Genomic DNA, 18,474 nt, shown 5'->3' with positions numbered 1-18,474 from the left:
TATACTGTATTGGTGTTTTTCTTTCTGGCTTACTTCACTCTGTATAATAGGCTCCAGTTTCATCCACCTCATTAGAACTGATTCAAATGTATTCTTTTTAATGGCTGAATAATACTCCATTGTGTATATGTACCACAGCTTTCTTATCCATTCATCTGCTGAGGGACATCTAGGTTGCTTCCATGTCCTGGCTATTATAAACAGTGCTGCGATGAACATTGGGGTACACGTGTCTCTTTCCCTTCTGGTTTCCTCAGTGTGTATGCCCAGCAGTGGGATTGCTGGATCATAAGGCAGTTCTATTTCCAGTTTTTTAAGGAATCTCCACACTGTTCTCCATAGTGGCTGTACTAGTTTGCATATTTTTTGCAAATAATTTTGAGAGGAAATCTTATTTGTGTCATTGCCCCAAAGTACTAGAAATGTGGGGTTTTCAAGATAAGTAATTATCAGAGAAAAAGAATTAGCATGCATTTGAGTTTCAATAGGCCCAGGACTTTTTGTTTCAAGTTAGTCCAGCTATTCAGTTAAAAATAATGGGTAAATTAAAAAGCAAATTTCATTGGTAAGTGCCATGACCTCCTGAAACAGTAACACTTGTAAAAGAGTTGAAATCTTAAAATCATATCTGTAAAAGTTAGTGTGAGAAGTTTCCTGACTATATATAAGATATTTGCTGATTCTAGCTTGATGTTGTATTTATATTTAGACAGTTTGATGGGTTATTGGTCTTTATTTAGCAGTTAAGAGTCTCTAGCTAAAAGTAGATGGGCGTGCACACACAGATACTAAATTTATGTCTTTCCACCTTCTTGTCTTTAGATTGTCAGAACTCACTTCAATTCATCCAGATAGATTAGGAGTTCACAAACACAACACCAAATGTGACCTGACTTCTTTTATAGTGGGATAGGTTTATCGATATCCTCATTTTCTCTATTTGTACTGGAATTTCCAAACAGAGAGCTTATTTCACAAGGTCAGTCTACAGTCCTCTATCATGGCTCTCATAAGCTCAGTTTCCCATAGTTGGTTTACAAGGACATTTCTAATTTGATGTACCTGCCCATCATATCATACGTTAATTTCCTCACATGTGTGTGAGGCTTGCTAAGGTGGATCAGCTCCTTTTAAAAAACTTAACATTAAAAATTTAATTAAATGTTTCAGTTTTAGTAATTAAAAATTCATTTCATTTGAATTTTCAAATGTGAATTTCATAAATATTTAATTAAATGTTTCAATTAAAACTTCAAATAGAAAGGTTTCAGAAATTGTGCAAAGGATTCCTGTATATCCCTCTCTCAGCTTCCCTGGTTATTAACCTCGTGTGTAACCACAGCAGTAATGATCAAAACCAGGAAATTAGCAATGATATAACACTATTAACTCTACTACACACATAATTCAAATTTCATTAACAGTTCCACTGTGTTTTTTATTTATTTACCGTTGGCTGTGCTGTGCACTGTGCAGGATCTTAGTTCTCCGACCAGGGATTGAACCTGTGCCCTCTGCAGTGGAAGCACCAAGTGTTAACCACTGGACTTCCAGAGAAGTCCCCACTTACATTCTTTTATGGATCAGGAACTGATCTAGAATCTCCACTTATTGTTACCTTTCCGTAGTCTCCTTTTTATGGGGACAGATTTTTTTTTTTTTTTTTTTTTGTTCTGTCGTGATCTCTACGTTTAGTTTGCTTTCTTGTAGAATGTCTTTCTTCATGATTAAATTCAGATTATGCCTGTTTTTGGTCAAGAATCCATATGAGTGATGCTGTACCCTCTCAGTGCATCCTGTAAGATGAAGGATGGCCTTCTTTGTTTACTCGTTTTGACATTGCCGTTAGTTGTGTATGGTACTGCACTACTTAGAATGCCAGCTTTTTGCCTTTGTGCATCTATCTGTCATGCGAGTGTATGTTCCTCGGTTCTTTGTCTCATCACAACAAAGATTTGGAGCAACGGACATTAAAGCCCTTGGCGTGTCACAGCTCTCGGGTCTTGGACAAACCATGCTACAGCTCTTAGGCAAATCAGTGTTACAGCTCCATTTTATTTAGAAGATAGCAGGAGAATCCAAGACTCGAAGAGAAGAGAGTGGAGGAGCACGCAGGGGAGGGAGAGAGAGAATGACAGAAAGAGAGAGAGAATGACAGAAAGAGAAAGAGAAAGGGCGCACGCATGCGGGAGAAAGAGAGTTTGTGAGAAAACGCTTTGGCTCCTCCTTTTATATGTTTTTTTCCTCCACCTGGGTCTGCCCTATGCAAATTGGGCTTAGCCAGGAGTGCTGTTTGTTCTGCCTGAAGTCTTCACTCTGGTCCTCGGACCTTCCTTTGACCTTCCTTGTCTTTTAGCCACCGCCATTTTGGACTCCTTTTCCCTATTCTACCTACCTAACATATCCATTTTTCAGGACCTGCCTTTCCTTGTGGTTTTCTCTGTTTGCTCCAGTTCATCTGATTTCTCCCTTTTCTACTTTACTCTTTGCCTTAAGGCTGAGCTCATGACGTGGCTGTGACCTTTAACCAGTATGCCCCCAGGATGCATCTCTGGTTACTCCCTGTGGTATTGAGGCTTATTATTACTGTCGACTAAAAAAAGATGTACAACTTGAGAGTTGTGAGTTAAGTTTTCAGTTCAGTTCAGTTCAGTCGCTCAGTCGTGTCCAACTCTTTGTGACCCCATGAATTGCAGCACGCCAGGCCTCCCTATCCATCACCAACTTTATCTGGGGCAAAATGAGGACTGCAGCCCGGGAGGCAGCATCTCAGAAAGCTCTGAGAGACTGCTTCAAAGCAGCAGTGGGGTAAAGTCAATACATAAGGTTTTGGTGAAGGGGGCGTTCAATACCGTGAAGCACTCATTTTACAAAAGGCTTTTTGTTAGTCATGAGGCTCTGATATCACCATAAAGGGATTTAGTGCTTCTCTGGATATGAGGAGACGCAAGGATTGAGATCATAAAATCTGTTCCTAAAAACATCCAACTATCTAAAGACCTTTCCCACCAGATTCCCTGGAGCACAGAGTGCATCACTCCACTCTGAACTCTCTCAGGGATTGTTGAGGGTCAACAGCTATAGCGGCATGGGGTTCTGTCTCCATAGAGGCAGATGGCAAACAACTTTGTTGTTCAGTCATTGGCAATGCTCTTGGTAAGTGCCAATTTGTAGTTGACATTACCCATTTTGTGCTGTCTACACATGTTCCCAACGATAACGTGGTTTCAGTAATATCAAAGTTTAGCACCTAATAATTTTATTTATGGAAAGTTAATTTTATTTTCTAACTAGATAGTTAGGGGTTTCCCCTGTGGCTCAGTGGTAAAGAATCTGCCTGCAATGCAGGAGCCTCAGGGGCTGTGGGTTTGATCCCTGGGTTGGGAAGATTCCCTGGAGAAAGGCATAACAACCCACTCTAGTATTCTTGCCTGGAGAATCCCATGGACAAAGGAGACTGGCAGGCTACAGTTTATAGGATTGCAAAGAGTCAGACATGACTGAAGCAACTTAGCATGCACACACTTATTAATATTATAACAAATATATTGACAAATATAGACAAATATGATAGGCCAATATTATAATAGTATATTGACTTTCTAATGTAAACTATTAATCTTTAGATCTTCAGTAATTTGAGGGGCAGAGGAAGGGGAGATTGCATACAATAGTATTTGATTGGTAGGAGAAACTGCATTTAGTTTTCTTTTTCATGTATTCTTATCTGTAACATCAGTGTTAAAAGTAATTGTTAGTGTACAAGTGAAAATCACCAAGAAATATGACCATCATTAATACCCTCAAATTTAAAAGGAGTGTTCAAGAAAGTAACAATGTAATATAGAGATTAATTTATGGTTACAGGTCAGTTTTGTATAGCAAATGGTAATAGAAATAAGAATAGTGTTCTTGGAGTGAAAACTTTATAGTCTTAATGACTGTACCATTGAATTATTTTAAACTGTAAACCTGTTTTCTTCCTAAGGACTGAAAGAACATCTATAGCAATTAACTTAATGTGTCTTCATTCTGCTTCTGTGATGTGGCAGGTAGAGACAGGCTGCTTTTCATGGTTTCCAGGTGAGAGCCTGGGGCACAGAAGTAATAGGATGCTTTGTTAGAGATCGGCGGATTAGATGCAGACACAAGGCTGGGAATGGGCTCTTAGGTGGGTGCCTGCCCTCCCCTATCAGACTGTAAATCCTGGCAAATGAGAGAGGCTTCCTCAGGTGTGGAGACTTTGAATCTGCTGATAGTAATCAAGCAGAGTGAAGTAATTCAGAAATACACTTTCTTTTTAAAAACAACATTTAATGTTTTATCACAGCATCATGTATAATGCAATATGATAAAGCCCCACTGAGCTTGACATCTGTGGGGAAACGAGCATTACTGTAGATTAGTGCCAGGGCAGAGAAATGACCCTATTATCTCAGTAACAGTAATACTGTGCCTCCCAGGGAAACTTGCATCATTAAGAGTGAGCTGTTATTCTCTTGCTGATTCTCCACAGGTTGTTAATATATTAAATCAGAAAGCATTGGAAAGTTTTTCAAGGAGCTTGGGAATATAACTCAAAAGTTTCACTGTTCAGCTTGACCTGAAACGTCAAGTATATGTGTGTTTACACATGTACACACAAGTCTGGAGATGAACACTTAGACACATCTCACAGCTCCATTTCTTTGTACACACCTCCTCTTTCTACGTGAAAAACCTCCTTTATTTTCTCTTAAGTACTTCTTTATCTCTAAGATCTTTGCTTTTTCAGTTTCATGATCTAGCATCTTGCATGATATCTGCATCTGTTGGGTACAGAGTGACTGTTAAAGAAATAAGCATATATTTATATTCTACATCACATAATATGTCTGTAATTTATACACTCTTCCATATTTTAAAAATATGTTTAAGAAGACCTGTAAGCATTCTCTTCTCTCCCTGTTCTATGTCAGCCAACTTAGCATAGTCTAAAGTCTTAGTGTGCAACTGCTTGAGTCCTTCAAGAATACATCCAACATCTGTCCCTAAATTAGAAGAAAATTGGGAGGAAAGAAGGAAGAGAATGGGAAATTAAAAGGGGCCAAGTGTAAGCTAATTCATGCCATGAGCCTGTCAGTGTATTTGTAATTTGATATGTGTATTTGCAATTACAAAGGGAGCATATCTCTGGAACTTACAGTATACATTTAAAAATCCACCTTGTCTGATTTTTGGTCTTGGAAAGCTCTGTCTTTAAAGTCACACATTTTTGTCATTCTCTGGTGCTGAAGGGTTTCTCTGTGGGATGCTCATTTGTGCCAAGATTAGAATGTAATCAGCATGTGGTGAAATGGAGGGGCTCAGTTAGTCCCACTGCTGTGAAAACAGGAATCTGTTTTGTTTTGACTGCATAGGGGCCCTTCAGTTCCTGAAGTTTCACGCTCTAACTCCTCTTACCTGCTCTCTTTCATAAAGCATTGTCCATGGTATAGGAATGATGATTAGAAATAATAAACTTCTTGTGAAATAAGTATCTTTTTAAGTTAATAAAACAAAAAAATACCTGTGAATTACAGCTTGCTTTCTTGGATGACCTGTTTGCCAAGTTTAAATAAATGAACATATTAAAATTGTATTCTTTTTGTCAAAATATTGTTGATTTACAATAGTATATTAGTTTTAGGGGTACAACATAGTGATTCAGTAATTTTATAGTTCATACTTCATTTAAAATTATGACAACATAATGGCTATAATTCCCTGTGCTGTACAATATACCTTGTTGCTTATCTGTTTTGTGCATAGTAGTTTTATCCCTTAATCCCTTACCTCTATCTTGCCCTTCTTCCCTCTCCCTGTTGGTGGCCACAAGTTGTCTAAATCTATGAGTCTGTTTCTATTTTGTTATATACCTTTGTTTGTTTTATTTTTAAAATTGCACTTGTAAGTGATAAAATTCAGTATTTGTTTTTCTCCCTTTGACTATTTCACTAAGTATAATAGCTTCTGGGTCCCTCTATGTTGCTAGAAGTGGCAGAGTTTCATTCCTTTTTATTGCCATGTAATATTCCATTGTATTTGTAGTGGTTGTTCAGTCACTAAGTCATGTCCGACTCATCATCTTTATCCATTCATCTGTTGATGGATATTTCAGTTGCTTCCATGCTTCCATAAATCGACTATTGTAATTAATGCTGCTGTGAACATTGGGGTATTTGTGTCTTTTCAAATTAGTGCTTTCATTTTCTTCAGACATATATGTATACCCAGGAATGGAATTGCTGGATCATATGGTGATTCTATTTTTAGTTCTTTTGAGTAACCTCTGTGCTGTTTTCCATAGTGCCTGCACCAGTTTACATTCCTATCAACAGTATACAAGGGTTCACTTTTTCCACATTCTCACCAGCATTTATTATTTGTAGACTTTTATTTAAAATTTACTTAATTGAATGAAACTTTCTTTATTTTTTATTTTTATTTTTTAAATTTTATTTTATTTTTAAACTTAACATAACTGTATTAGATTTGCCAAATATCAAAATGAATCCGCCACAGGTATACATGTGTTCCCCATTCTGAACCCTCCTCCCTCCTCCCTCCCCATTCCATCCCTCTGGGTCGTCCCAGTGCACCAGCCCCAAGCATCCAGTATCGTGCATCGAACCTGGACTGGCAACTCATTTCATACATGATATTTTACATGTTTCAATGCCATTCTCCCAAATCTTCCCACCCTCTCCCTCTCCCACAGAGTCCATAAGACTGTTCTATACATCAGTGTCTCTTTGGCTGTCTCGTACACAGGGTTATTGTTACCATCTTTCTAAATTCCATATATATGCGTTAGTATACTGTATTGGTGTTTTTCTTTCTGGCTTACTTCACTCTGTATAATAGGCTCCAGTTTCATCCACCTCATTAGAACTGATTCAAATGTATTCTTTTTAATGGCTGAATAATACTCCATTGTGTATATGTACCACAGCTTTCTTATCCATTCAGCTGCTGATGGACATCTAGGTTGCTTCCATGTCCTGGCTATTATAAACAGTGCTGCGATGAACATTGGGGTACTCGTGTCTCTTTCCCTTCTGGTTTTCTCAGTGTGTATGCCCAGCAGTGGGATTGCTGGATCATAAGGCATGTCTATTTCCAGTTTTTTAAGGCATCTCCACACTGTTCTCCATAGTGGCTGTACTAGTTTGCATTCCCACCAACAGTGTAAGAGGGTTCCCTTTTCTCCACACCCTCTCCATGGATTAAAGACAATCTCTTTAACAAGTGGTGCTGGGAACTCTGGTCAACCACTTGTAAAAGAATGAAACTAGAACACTTTCTAACACCATACACAAAAATAAACTCAAAATGGATTAAAGATCTAAACGTAAGACCAGAAACTATAAAACTCCTAGAGGAGAACATAGGCAAAACACTCTCTGACATACATCACAGCAGGATCCTCTATGACCCACCTCCCAGAATATTGGAAATCAAAGCAAAAATAAACAAATGGGACCTAATTAACCTTAAAAGCTTCTGCACATCAAAGGAAACTATTAGCAAGGTGAAAAGACAGCCTTCAGAATGGGAGAAGATAATAGCAAATGAAGCAACTGACAAACAACTAATCTCGAGAATATACAAGCAACTCCTCCAGCTCAACTCCAGAAAAATAAATGACCCAATCAAAAAATGGGCCAAAGAACTAAATAGACATTTCTCCAAAGAAGACATACAGATGGCTAACAAACACATGAAAAGATGCTCAACATCACTCATTATCAGAGAAATGCAAATCAAAACCACTATGAGGTACCATTTCACACCAGTCAGAATGAAACTTTCTTTAAATTCTATAGGGCTTTACAATTTTCAAAAGTTTCATGCACATGATTTTGTATAGTCCCATAAAAACCCTTTTTTCCCCTCTACTCCTGTATTTCCCTTCCCCTTTCCCTCTCCCTACGGATTGCCACTAGTTTGTTCTCTATATCTGTGAGTCTGCTTCTTTTTTTTTTAAATTCACTAGTCTGTTGTATTTTTTTAGGTTCCACTTAGAAGTGATAATCATATAGTATTTGCCTTTTTCTATCTGACATTTCATTTAGTACAATGCCCTACAAGTCCATCCATGTTGCTGAAGATGGCAAAATTTCATTCTTTTTTATAGCTGATTAGTATTCTGTTATATGTAGTGTATATATATATATATATATATATATATATACACCTCACAACTTTTTAATCCATTCATCTGTTTATGGATACTTAGGTTGCTTCCATATCTTGGCAATTGTAAATAATGCTACTATGAACATTGGGATGCATGTATCTTTTTAAGTAGTGTTTTTATTTGTTTGTTTGGATATATACACACGAGTGAAATTGCTGGATCATGTGATAGTTCTGTTTTTAGTCTTTTACAAAACCTCCGTAACTGTTTTCCACAATGGCTGTAGCAGTTTACATTCCTACCATCACTGTACAAGGGTTCCCTTTTCTCCACCTCTTCACCAGTGTTTGTTATTTGTGTTCTTTTTGATGATAGTTGTTTCAACAGGTATGAGGTGATATCTTCTTGTGGTTTTGATTTGCGTTTCTCTGATGATTAGTGATGATGAGCATCTTTCCCCCTCCCCCCACCATTTTTTGGCCATGCCTCATGGCATGTGGCAATGGCACCCCACTCCAGTACTCTTGCCTGGAAAATCCCATGGCGGAGGAGCCTGGTAGGCTGCAGTCCATGGGGTCTCGAAGAGTCAGACACGACTGAGAGACTTCACTTTCACGTTTCACTTTCAAGCATTGGAGGAGGAAATGGCAACCCACTCCAGAATTCTTGCCTGGAGAATCCCAGGGACGGGGGAGCCTGGTGGGCTGCCGTCTATGGGGTCGCACAGAGTCGGACACGACTGAAGCGACTTAGCAGCAGCAGCATAGCATGTGGGATATTAGTTCCCCAACACTGAACCCATGTCTGTCTTAACCATTGGACCACCAGCAAAGTCCCCAGTGAGCATCTTTTCATATGCCTGTTGCCCATCTGTATATTTTCTTTGGAAAAAATGTCTGTTCAGGTCTTCTACCCGTTTTTAAGGATCATTTGTTTGCTTTTTTGGTTATCGAATTGTTTATATATTTTAGATTTTGGTCATATAATTTGCAAATATTTTCTCCCATTCAGTAAATTGTCTTCATTTTGTCACTGGTTTCCTCTGCTGTGCAAAAGCTTTTAATTTTAATTAGGTTTCACCTGTTTATTTTTGCTTCCATTTCTTTTGCCTGAGGAGACAGGTCCAAGAAAATATTCTTCTGATTTATGTCAAAGAGTGTTTGGCTAATGTTCTCTCCTGGAAGTTTTATGATTTCCTGTCTTACATTTAGGTCTTTTGTGTGCGTGTGTGTGTGTAGCAGAATTTTATTAAAATATGAAAAGGGACAAAGAAAGCTTATGACATAGACATCAGAAGGGAGATGGAGAGTGCCCCCCTCGCTAGTCTAAGCAAGGGAGTTATATACTTTTTAAATTAATTATTACAATAAATCAAAAGAATGTCTCAAGGTTGAAAAAATTTTACCAGACCCACTTCCACAATTTACATTTTAAGGTAACAGGATTAGAACTTAACAATAGAAAGATCTGACCAGACCCACTCCCATAATATACATTTTAAGGCAACAGGACTAGTCAGAAGGTTTTTAGGAAGGAGAAACTGTCCTCAAGCGGGATACATTGTTGTTATATAATCCTTAGTACAAAGTTTAAACAGAGTTGTTCATTGTGTAGTCATCAGTTCAGGGCTTAAAGAAAAAACATTTTATGTGACTAAGACTATGGAATGTGAAGAAAAAAAAAAAAAGACATTTGTCCTTTCCTCCTCCTTGAGAATTCCAGGCCCCTATCTTTTCCTTGAGAGGCCCAGACCCCTCTCTCCTCCTTGGGGACCCCGGACTTCTTATCAACCTGCCTAGGAATTGACTCTCTCAACCGCCGCCCCCCGCCCCCTCCCCGCCCTTTTCTTTTAGGAGAATATGGCTGCCAAGGGAAAAGGGGCATCACTCTCTTTCTGTAACTACTTCCTGCTGTCCAGGGGCACAGGCCTTAAATTGTTGAGGCAGCATATTCTCCTGACCCTCATATCGAGAGTCTCTGATCCAGGGCCACCAAGTAATAACTGAAGGAGATTGTGGCACTTGTAGGAGCCTGGACAACCATTTGTAGCTTAAAAGCTTTCAGACCATTAGAAACAAATCCAGTTATATAGTCATAGGTGTAAGGCAAAATAGTCATTAACCAAGCTAAAACATAATCAAAATTAAAAGTTACATTATGTCCATGGTTACATCAGTCCATCTTAGGATTGGTAGATGTCATCAGATCAAGAAGAGGTGTCAGATATGATTGTTGTTGATGAAGGTATTCGCAGAGCTGAAGAAGGTCCTTTCTTTGAAGCAGAGAAACCCACCATAGGAAGCCTGCAGTTGATGAGGAGAGGGAGTGCTCCAGAGACCCAGCAATTAGACCTATTGTGGAGGCTGGGTTGGGGGTCACCTCCCAGAGTTCTCGTAATGTCTGTTGAAAGCTGAACGCTGAGTCACATAGTTAATTCTAAGGCTTTAGGACCTATGACAATATCTGTGTGCAAAAATGGTCTGCCGCTGAGACAGTCCCTTCTGTCTGTTCCCTTACGAACAGTTCGAGCCCTTATTAAAGCTATGGGTAAAACTTTAAACCAACTGTCTTGTGTTTCCTGAGTTAGCTTACACAGATGCCTCTTAATAATGTCATTAGCCTTTTCAACTTTTTCTGAAGACTGGGGTCTCCAGGAACAGTGTAAGTGATATTTTATTCCTAGAGCTTTTGACACCCCTTGAGTTACAGCAGCTTTAAAGACAGAGCATTATTGCTCTGAACTTTAGAGTTTAAGATCCCACTTATATCATGAGAAGTTAGTACTGTAAGATTTCGCCCATTAGTAAACTTTGAGCTTTAGGCATTAGCAAAACAATTGTAGCAATTACCCTTAAGCAATGTGGCCATAGCCTTTTCTCAGTAACAAACTAAATTCTGATCCTGTGGGCAAGCTCAAAGTTGGAGCCTAGCAGTTTGAAGAGCCTTAAAAGCCTTTTGAGTCTCTGGGGACCAAACCATCTTGTCCGTTTGGGCCTGCTGAGTCTCAATTATAAGTTTATATAAAGGCGGGCAAGTTCCCCATAAACCTGGAATCCAAATGTGGCAATAGCCTATAATTTCCAAAAATCCTCTCAGTTGTCTTAAAGTGATGTTTGGCTCATTTAGGAATTTCAGACAATAAAGTATAAGGATTAGGCACCACGAGGTATAAAGGAACTACAGCCTCATTTATTATTTTGAATCTTGAACTAGTCTCCATTTATCATTTGATTTCTTTTACACCCGAAATAGGAGTGCTGCATGGACTATTACAGGGAATTAATAGCCCCTGTTCCTTTAAATTTTTCATGATGGGTTTTAACCCTTCCTTCAGTTCAGTTCAGTTCAGTTCAGTCACTTAGTCGTGTCCGACTCTTTGCGACCCCATGAATCGCAGCACACCAGGCCTCCCTGTCCATCACCAACTCCCAGAGTTCACTCAGACTCACGTCCATCAAGTCAGTGATGCCATCCAGCCATCTCATCGTCTGTCGTCCCCTTCTCCTCCTGCCCCCAATCCTTCCTAGCATCAGAGTCTTTTCCAGTGAGTCAACTCTTCGCATGAGGTGGCCAAAGTCCTGGAGTTTCAGCTTCAGCATCATTCCCTCCAAAGAAATCCCAAGGCGGATCTCCTTCAGAATGGACTGGTTGGATCTCCTTGCAGTCCAAGGGACTCTCAAGAGTCTTCTCCAACACCACGGTTCAAAAGCATCAATTCTTCGGCGCTCAGCCTTCTTCACAGTCCAACTCTCACATCCATACATGACCACAGGAAAAACCATAGCCTTGACTAGACAGACCTTTGTTGGCAAAGTAATGTCTCTGCTTTTGAATGTGCTATCTATGTTGGTCATAACTTTCCTTCCAAGGAGTAAGCGTCTTTTAATTTCATGGCTGCAGTCACCATCTGCAGTGATTTTGGAGCCCCCAAAACTAAAGTCTGACACTGTTTCTACTGTTTCCCCATCTATCTCCCATGAAGTGATGGGACCGGATGCTGTGATCTTTGAACCCTTGCTTAACCTCAGACTTTAGTGGGTACTCCTTTTGACTTGGAAATAAGTGTGGCTCTTTGAGCTTGACAACTACAGGAATAGCATTTTGTGCTCGACCCACAGTTTTTCCATCAGCCCACACTTTAGGATTTACCTTTTGTTCAATTAATGGTGCTCCATATTAATGAAGACAGAGGCCTGGACCTTGTTCAGTATATCCCTCCACAGAAGGGGTGAGGGAGACTCTGGCATGATCAGAAACTTGTGAGAAAACAGCACAGATTCCCAGTTGCAGCTTAAAGGATGACTGAAATAATAGTGTTTCGCTCGTCCTGACAGTCCCATTACAGTAGTGGATCAGGAGGAAAGTGGACCAGGGGCTTCAGTGAGCACAGAGAAAGTTGCCCTGGTGTCCAAAAGAAAATCCACTGATTGGCGCCCCCATAGTTAGTAATACCCAGGGTTCCTCAGGTGTAATTAGGATGATAGCTTGTGTGGAGGGCCCCTGGGCACCTTCAGTCCTGACTGCCTTGAGTCCAACTGCTGGGGCCTACCCTTCAGAGGGCAGTCTCTTCTCCAGTATGGTCCTTTGCAGACTGGGCATGAGCCAGGGATGGCTTAGATGCCTGAGGGCAATCCCACTTGAGGTGCCCCCTCCTATCCACAGTAATATCAAGTCCATCCCTTTTTATCCTGGGTCTCTGGGCATTTTCCCTCAGGCTGTTTCATAGCTGGTCTAACAGCCATTTTGGGGCTTCAGTCTTTTGCCTGGTTTGTTTTTTTCACCTTTCCTCCTCATATTCTCTACCATAATAGATTGTCTGAGCCAGTTGCAACAATTATCTAAAGACTGATTTGTTCCATATACCTGTTCTGGTACCTTATGGTGGATATCTGGAGCCGACGGAGTGAGAAATCTATCTTTTATTTCTCTCTCTGAATTTTTGGAATTAATGTCAGTAAACTTGAGGAGAGCCTCCTGTAGTCTATCTAGGAATTTACCAGGGATTTCCTTCTCTCCCTGTTCTGTGTCAGCCAACTTAGCATAGTCTAAAGTCTTAGTGCACAATTGCTTGAGTCCTTCAAGAATTCATCTGACAAAGTGGCTCTGTTATGGGAATTTCTTGGCTCCCAGTAGGAAGGAGGGTTATTTCTTGTTCCCTATTTCCCCTTGTCTCATGTTCAAGCCATTCATCTCCAAAAGTAGTAGCTTCTTCCAAAACTCTTAAGTGTTTGAGGGGTCAGTGTCTATTCCAACACATACATTACATCTCTCCAAGTAAGGTCATAAAGTAAAGTTAGTTCTGTAAAGGCTTCTATGTACTTTTTTGGATCCTCTAAATAGGGCCGACCACAGTTGAGACTGTTGGAATTTCTACTGAGACTGAGGCAACCCCTCCTTGGAGGGATGCCCTGACTCACAGCCTGTTCAGTTGGGAGCCCCAGGTACAGGGGCAAAGTTAGAAGACAGGAGGGAGCCGAAGGTTTCACACCCAAATCTGGACCCTTAGGACATAAGTCTGGCATGTCTTGAAGAGGGATAAAGAGCAACACATATGGCACTTCTACCCATTTCTCTTATTTTCTAACTACTGTTTTAGTTGTAAAACAGTAATAATTGAGACCTTTCAACCAGTCAGTGTTCCCTCTTCCAAAGGATATTGTGCCATTCAGTATCACAGAAGATCAGGTGTGACTTTTTTTTTAAACTCTGGGGATCAAACTTCTCCCAGTTTTTTAAAAATACCTTTTAAAGGAGTAGTTATGGAACCGGAGCTAACCGGAGCTAAGAAAAAAGCAACATCCACAGCCGTGGCTGCTTTCCACTGGAGACGTCCCTCTCTGCTCTAGATGGGGGTGTAGACAGACTTTCCGCTGAAGCTTTCCTTCCCTGGTTGGACTTAGTTTGTCCCTTACTGACGCAGGCATCTTACTCGTCCCCCCCGATTCTACCACCAAGTTGGGGTGGGGATGCACCAGGGGTAGATCTGATGGCATCCCAAATGGATTTCGAGTTCCTTACCACTAAGACCTTTGTTTGATTTGCCCTTTTCTCTGATGCCATCCAGAGTGTAACAGAGTAGCTTTCCTGGAATGTTTCCCAAGCTAGGACCACCAGGGGAAGCATCCGTCTTATATGTGCTTGTGCACATTCCTGAGTTACATTTCTGACCGCAGTAGAAATGGTGTGTCGTAAAGGGATGACCAACCAAGATGTCCCTTCTGAGTGTCGCCACACCAGTATAGCAAAAGAGGTGGTGGAGGGTTGGCCAGAGAGGAAAAAGTGATTTTTGTCCTCGAGCTACTAGGGCCAATCCTTCCAGTTCATTTCCACAGATTCCACACAAAAAAATATCTAAGGAGTTGAGACAAAAGCCATCAGAGAGCCTCCTCTGATCCACTAAGAGCTAGCACTACCAAAGGAAGAAGCCCATTGTACTTCCAATCTGACCAGATCCTGCAATTCCTGATCTGTGTCCTCAAAAACCTTATGGTCACCAGCAATGCTTCTATCCATATAGATGGAGGCACAGCAGTGACAAAGACTCACTTTCAGGGCGCTGGCCCCTGCGGCAGGCAGCCAAGAGCATGACCTCTAGCCTGAGAGATGTTCCTGGAGCTAGAGCTCTGCCTCGCTCCCAAACGTGCTCCTGTAACTTTCAGATCCTAGCAAGGCTAGGCGCTTCCATACATGCTGTCTAAGTAAAAGTACATAGTAACAGCATGGATCACAAGTCCCTTGAAAGTCCATGATCTAACAGATTAGGTTAGTAGTTCTAATTCCCGGGGAATTACTATATGGTCAAAGAGACCAGAAAAAGCTGACTGAGGAAGGGAAGTTTGGTCCACACGCTTCATCCATTTCTGGCTGCTCCTCTTGCAGGGACATTGGGTGTTTCTTGGTGTTGGCAGGTTGGTATAAACTCCCTTTTCTGGGACTGCCTTCAGTCATTACGAGGCACCACGAAACCGCAGAGAAGGGCTCATCACTTGCTTCATGCAGGACATGTCATTCATTCACACAAGCACACTGAAGAGTTAGTAAAGCAGAAAACGTGTATACTGAGAAAGCAGAGAGGCTAGAGCTCTGAGTGTTCTTACCTTGTCCTGAAGATCCAAGACGAGCTCCCAAGATGATAGCTTACAGTGAATGGTGTTGGATTTGTGATCTCTGAAGAAGAAGATTTAGCTTTGGGACCAGGGACCAGGCTTGATCACTCAAGAGCTTTTGTATAGCAGAGTTTTATTAAAGTATGAAAAGGGACAGAGAAAGGTTCTGACATAGACATCAGAAGGGGCACGGAGAGTGCCCCGACATTTAGGTCTTTAATCCATAAAATTGTAATCTTATTTTTATCCTCTCAGGACTAAATTTATGCAAATCTAAGGAGAGAGGTTTTTTTAGGTTCTTTTTAATATGTGTCTTCTTGAATCTTGTTCTTGGCATGCTTCTATTTTTTTAATGGAAGATTATGCCTTATTTGCCATGTTGTCCCTTAATTAGTTGTTGAAGTAATGAGGCCTTATTATTTTGGGTAATTTATTGAATACAATGCAGCAGTTAGTCACTCACTGGCAATTTTTCAAAGGAGGTGGACCAAGATGCCAACCCACTTCTTTCGGTGCTCCAGCCCTTGGAGTTGTGTGTTCCAGGGATTTGCTAATTACTAGCTGGCAACTGATTTACAAGGCGGGAAAGACTGAGCTCTTGAATGGTGGCCACTGATTCATAGGCAAGGCGGAGCGTGTACTGGCTTCCAGCCGTGACTTTTGGCATGCAGACCTTGCTGCCTGGGGAAAGAAGACTTGATAATGGCGAGGAGCCTGTGTGCTACCTTTGGCATGCTTGCCAGATGTTATCAATGTAGTTCTTAACCATCACTTTAGTTGAGCAGCTGAGAACTGCTAAGTAAAATATATTATTCCAGTTGAATATGTCTGTTTTCCTATTTGACTGTTTCTTTGTCCATCCATCCCTTCATATTTCCATATTTCCATTGGTCCATCCATTCATCTGATACTGGATTTAAGCCATCAATGAATGGTCTGTAATTAACCTCTGAAAGTACTGTTTGGAACTGAGGCTGGGAAACATTTTCTATAAAGGGATAGGCAATAAATATTATAGGTGTATAGGCCATGATGTCTCTTAGAACTACTCAGCTTTGTTGAGGAAGGGCGAGAACAGCCATAGGTAATATGTAAATAAAAGGATGAGGTTGTGTGCCAAGAAAACATTGTTTACAAAAGTGGACTTGCCTACTCTTGGTTTAGACAGTTGGAAGTATCTGTCTGAATAAACATAGTTTGTGTGATACACACACATACACACACACAGAGAAAAAAGCCTTAAAAAGTGTTTTTGATGCTCTTCTAACAGCTATGTGTCAGGTTTCTTGGCTTAATTGTCATCTGTGTTGAGGTTTACCCACAAAAGTAGTTTTATAAGTTTTACTATTTTATTTGTTCATTTATTTCATTAAACATACTGATGATTTAAAATGTTCATTTCTCTCTGTCACTGGTTAAAGACAAGTCATTGGATTGGAAATATACAAAAATACAAGGAATAAAATTTTCTACCGTATCACTAATAGCAGCACCATTAAATTTTATAATTTTTAACTTACAAATATGATTTCAAGATTATACTTTTGATGTGAAAATATGACCAAGATATACTGTTGAGTGGGAAAGGAGATTATGGAAGGGTTCTAAATAGCATGTACAGTGTGATTATATTTGTCGAAAGAAAATAAGATTTACATGTATCTTTGAACTGTGCAGGTCCATCTATATGCAGATTTTTTTTTTTGACAGTACCCATTACTGTGTTACTGCAGGACCAGAGTTGGTTGAATCTGAGGATGTGGAGGATCAGCTCTAAGTTGTATGCAGATATTTGACTGCACGGAGAGTCCTTGCCCTTAGCCACCATATTGTTCAAGGGTTAATTGTGTATGCATACTTACATACTGTAAATATCTGAAAAGATAGTGAATCAGCCAGAGTTTTTAATTTTTAAGTGATGAGATCCACTTTGTCTAAGATAAGCAGAAAAGATTCATTAAAGGATAACAAGTATCTCAGAGATCCCTGGAGTACCTAAGAACCAGGGTTGTGTGTGTGTGTCTCTGTGTGTACTGAATCATGTCCAACTCTTTGCAACCCCAAGGATGGTAGCCCACCAACTCCTCTGTCCATGAGATTTCCCAGGCAAGAATACTGGAGTGTGGAGCCATTTCCTTCTCCAGGGAATCTTCCCTACCCAGGGATTGAACCTGTGTCACTTGCATTGACAGGTGGATTTTTACCACTGAGCTACCAGGGAAACCCTGTATATCTAGATTCAATACCCCAAATTTCACTGCATAACTGGTGTTGCAAAGATATTCCAGCAGATGGCAGTGGACATGGGACTGTATAAATGTCCGAATCACTGATATCGCTGAGCTTGGATGCTGGATCTGCCTCCACAGTTGCCAGGATTCTGGAATACTTGCTGGTCTCTTGTGTCATTGGCTTCTGATTCACAGTCTGTCATGGGTGGCTGCATTTGATGGGCAGAGCCCACATTTTATGCCCTAGCTGCATGGGAAGCTGGGAAAGTGAATATGTAGACCTGACTTCTGTAGTGGACAAGAGGCCCTGCTTCATAAGGCTCATAGGAAGATATTTAAGATCTTGTCTTAAAGATATTTAAGATCTTGTTATCTTGCTGGACAACAGCAAGAGTGAGAGCTTTCCACTGCAGACACCCAGGAAATTGTTGGCATTGATTACTTCTGGACAGTGGAGTTGGAAGGGCTGACCAGAGAGCAGAGGGAACCTTTTATTTTACTCTTCTGTGCTCCTTGAATTAAAAAACAAACAAACAAACAAAAAAAAACTCACATAATTTGCACAGCAGAAATTAACACAACATTGTAAATCTACTGTAATAAAATTTAAACAAAACAAAATAAGGCAAATTCATATAACAATGATAATAGAAGGACTCGGGGGGAAATGAAGAAAAGGGAGTGACCTTTTTTTTCTTATCTCTTCCATTGTTATCCTGCTTCATGTGGTAATTCAAGAAGACTTCCCATCATCATGGGGGTAATTTCATTTACTCAGTTTCATTTAAAAATTCATCAAACCATTTCCTCTTGAGTTTGATCAACTCTCCGTTACTTGTACTTTGTTGGGCAGAGATATCATGAAATGGTTTTCTCTGGGGTACCAGTGATGTATTCTTCCTTTGGCTTGGTGGAGCTGATTCAGTTTGTCTCTTTGAGGTCTACGGAATTCAGATTTGAAAACTGAGGTGTTGTC

The 18,474-nt window shown here is 40.3% G+C and overlaps 1 protein-coding gene across 2 annotated transcripts in view; it reads left to right on the top strand.

The window, feature by feature from the left end:
* Positions 1 to 18,474, top strand: part of BCKDHB (branched chain keto acid dehydrogenase E1 subunit beta) — a 268,621-nt gene that overhangs the window by 77,299 nt on the left and 172,848 nt on the right. The gene's annotated exons all lie outside the window — the stretch shown is intronic.

The sequence above is a fragment of the Bubalus bubalis genome, chromosome 10 (assembly GCF_019923935.1).
Source record: "Bubalus bubalis isolate 160015118507 breed Murrah chromosome 10, NDDB_SH_1, whole genome shotgun sequence".
NCBI lineage: Eukaryota > Metazoa > Chordata > Mammalia > Artiodactyla > Bovidae > Bubalus > Bubalus bubalis.
This window is presented reverse-complemented; position numbering and strand designations above follow the sequence as displayed.